At 39.0% G+C, this 3,995-nt stretch overlaps 2 long non-coding RNA genes across 2 annotated transcripts; one reads left to right on the top strand and one right to left on the bottom strand.

The window, feature by feature from the left end:
• On the top strand, positions 7 to 1,372 carry LOC109850949. Its single transcript, XR_002249627.1, has 2 exons — positions 7 to 146; positions 973 to 1,372. It is a non-coding gene; the product is annotated as an uncharacterized LOC109850949 (long non-coding RNA).
• LOC109850601 lies at positions 2,103 to 2,746 on the bottom strand. Its single transcript, XR_002249472.1, has 2 exons — positions 2,694 to 2,746; positions 2,103 to 2,391 (listed from the first exon to the last, which is right to left on the bottom strand). It is a non-coding gene; the product is annotated as an uncharacterized LOC109850601 (long non-coding RNA).

The raw sequence follows: 3,995 nt of genomic DNA on the forward strand, positions 1-3,995 counted from the left end.
ACGCCGACGCCGACGCCTCCCCTGCAGCGCTCCCTCGACGCCGACGTCGACGCCTCCTCTCGAAGACCCTCCTCCTCCCTCTCTCGACGCCGACGCCGACGCCCCGTCGAAGCCGCTTCATCCTCTCTCTCTCGACGCCGACGCAGGTAAAAACCCTAACCATCTCTCTCGATCTCTTGAGACTAAATCGTTGTCCTGGAATCGAAAGAAAATTAGAACTAATTCCAAATATTTAAGAGTCCATCCGACTTTATATTACAGAAACTACCAATATTTTCTGTTAACTGCTGGCTGTGAAGAAACAAATTAAAGCACGAAAGATGTAATTAATGCTATTTTTGGTTATCTATGTAGATTTGGATTGTTTGACCCGTGTTTGAAGATTAGGTGGAACAAATTTAGCTCTGGTAGTTTGGAGTCTGGTATGGTTGTATTTGTGGAAGTACTGGCAAAGTCTTGGCATTGCATGAGCTTCATACTCCAATCCATATTAGTTTATCTTTCTTATTGATTGGATCTTAGCTATGACAATAATATGCAACTTTGCATCTTCTGGGTGCCTATGTGTGCAGCACAATGAAAATACATTGGACACCTTTGACACTGATTAACTTTTCTATGTTGAAACACGTGTCGTTCATAAGAATCATAACTGAATCATAACTTTCTACTTCGTTGAATTTTATCTTTATCATTATTTGACAGACCTATGATTTGTGAGAACCTTTTGAACAGTTGTTTCAGATTTGCAACTTAAGTTATCGATTATGAGCCCCTGTTGCTTTTGTTATTATAAGCAGTTAAACCTGGGGTTCAATTTGTGATAGTTGCTTCCTTTTTCAGCTTGTGGTTATTGTCGTATGATCCGTGTTTTATTTTTTCTGATGTTCCATTATTGTCGTATGCTTCCTTTTTCAGCTTGTGGTTATTGTCGTTTTATTTTCTGTTTACTTACAAACTTATTTTTTCCAGGAAGATGATGAATAGAACTGGGACTGGCAAAGAGAACATCCAAGTAGCTTAGACTGTGTATGGTTCTTTCATGTTATATCTTCGTGGAGGACATTTAGCTGTGTGTGCTTATATCTTACTATTTGGAGCCTGAAAGTGGAGGACAATGAGTTGTAACTTTTTCTGTTTTGAAACAAGAAAATGTATCAAATTTGTGAGAGTTTATTTGAAATTTGGAAGGGCTTGTTTGTGGCTGTTGTTTATTTGAGTTTATTTGAGAATAATCAAATGCTGGCCATGTCTAACGAGTTTGCCTGCTGTTGTTGCTGCTTGTAATTTGTGATATTCATTGTTCTTGTAATGTTGTTGCTGCTGGACATGTACTTGAGAAGTCAATGAAGCTCATTTGTAATGTTGTGTATGGTTCTTTCATTGTTCTTGTAATGTTGTTGCTGCTGGACATGTACTTGAGTTTATTTGGAAGGGCTTGTAATGTTGTTGCTGCTGGACATGTACTTGAGAAGTCAACGAAGCTCATTTGTAATGTTGTGTATGGTTCTTTCATTGTTCTTGTAATGTTGTTGCTGTTGGTGCTTGTAATTTGTGATATTCATTGTTCTTGTAATGTTGTTGCTGCTGGACATGTACTTGAGAAGTCAATGAAGCTCATTTGTAATGTTGTGTATGGTTCTTTCATTGTTCTTGTAATGTTGTTGCTGTTGGACATGTGCTTGAGTTTATTTGGAAGGGCTTGTAATGTTGTTGCTGCTGGACATGTACTTGAGAAGTCAACGAAGCTCATTTGTGATATTCATTGTTCTTGTACTTGAGAAGCAAATACAGGATAACATGTAAATCTATAGAATTTGTGTTGAAATGAAAATTCACTGCCAGCTCTGACTCTGATGCTTCCAGTTTCCACCCCCTGGTACTCTAGAACTTAGTACAGCACTGCGCCAATGCAGCTTAATAGCTTCAACTTATAATAAGCACAAATCCAATAACATCAAACTGATAACAAAGAGATATTATAGACAAAGAGCTCATGGTGCGATCTTTTGAGCTGTTGATATCATAAGGCTTTGCCCAAGCTTTCATCTGCAGAAAATGCATGAAACGAAATCAAATGGCCAAAATATATGACAGCTGACTTATAAACCAGTTCTTTGATCAAATGCAGGCACAGTTCAAATGTAGCTAAGATTGCCTGAATACATCAGCACAAATGTAGCAAATGATAAACACATATGCAGCACAAATGTATCGACCATAATATAATACATCCAATAACTCTCACAAATTAGAGACATTTTCTTGTTTCAAAATAGAAATAGTTACAACAAAACTCATTGTTGATACATTCAGACTTCATGCTTGGATTTTTTCAAATTGCCACAATTGCTCGAACCACCCACGTGCATGTGAAAGCTAAACTGCCACCTGAAATGATTCATAAAGTCTGGTTACACAGGAGTAGAAAATAAATAAAAGATAATTAGATTGTTCTATGTTATATGTTGACTCATGCATGGAACCAATTATTATATGCTTGAAAGCGAAACAGAAAATGGAAGCAATTTAGGAAATTTAACAAAGCTAAATTGCTACAATATGCCCCTCTTAATAAGTTGTGATATCTAAGCGGAGGGTAATGCTATATATTATCTCGGAAAACTAAATTGAACATTAATGCGGCTACCATATGACCGTTGCAAAAAGGGAACAAATTCCGACATACTTACATGAACAAATCCATGCATGTGGAGCTCAAGAATCCAGAAATATTTTCGTTTAGCTGCAAATCACATGACAAATTAATCATATAATTGTACCAAGGCAAAAATTATGTGTTATGAACTTTCATGAAAAAATATAAACTTCATGGTTCTCAAGTTGGTGCATTCCAATTGCATCCATAGATTTAGTTGCAAGTACAAAACATGCCTGGACTCTATAACATGTAGGTTTCAGAAATCAAACACTCCAGAGGTTGCATTTATCATTTTGGAGGTAAAAAAATTAGTGCATCACCAAAAATTATTACATCACCAAAAATCACTTTAAATCCCTACAAACAGATCTTACACGGTGTAAGAAATAGATGTAAACAAGCAGGCTACACCCATTATCGGTTGCATTTATCAACTAGATAGCATAATTAGGATACTCGACTAGATAGCATAAGAAATAGATCTTGAACTGGCTGTCACTAATAATTCCCCAAAGTAGGATTAATATAATCAAACCCGTTCCAATCCACCATCATCATTTGCTAGACCATCACAAATAGAATTTTAACACAATTAATTCAACAACAAATTCACAGCAAAGACTCAATTCTCAAAAACAAAGTTGACCTCAAATGAAATTTTACCTGCAAGCACACAGATAAACCCAAAAGAAACTCCTAACCTCAAATGAAATTTTAAAAATAGTAAATAAAGTCTACAAGCAAGCAGAAACCAGTTTTATCACCGTCCTCCTCTATGTTTGTTGATTTTTTCTTAATTAACTAGGTCAATCGAGAGAGGGATTAAGAGGGATAAGCTGAAATTTTAACTGACAGGGAAATCGGGGCTGGGGTTGGCGGCTCGATCTCGCGGTTGTTGATTTGGGAGGAGGACGGGGGGAGGGGAGATCTCGCGGCGGCTTGGTCGGCTCGAGAGAGGGATCAAGATGGAACTCACGGCGGCTTGGTCGGCTCGATCTCGCGGAAGAGATGAGAAGGAGGGAAGGGGGGCTGGTGGTGGCGCACACAGAACGGGGGGCTGGAGGCTCTCAAAAGGCGGCGGCTCAGAGGGGACTCGCGGCGGAGAACTCGCTGCAGATTTGAGAGCGGCTCAGAGGGGAATCAAAGAGGGCTTGGAGCGGAGATCCCTCGCGGCGGCTTCGATTTGGGGCGAGGACGGGGGGAATGGATCTTCGGTTTTTTCATGCTCAGATTTGAGAGAGATTTGGGGAGAAGATAGAGATTTGATGAGAGAGAGAGAGAAGGTCACGAAAATGGATTTGGTCACGGAGGGGATATAAATGCGGCTGGGTTT

Source organism: Asparagus officinalis, chromosome 7 (genome assembly GCF_001876935.1).
Source record: "Asparagus officinalis chromosome 7, Aspof.V1, whole genome shotgun sequence".
Taxonomy (NCBI): domain Eukaryota; kingdom Viridiplantae; phylum Streptophyta; class Magnoliopsida; order Asparagales; family Asparagaceae; genus Asparagus; species Asparagus officinalis.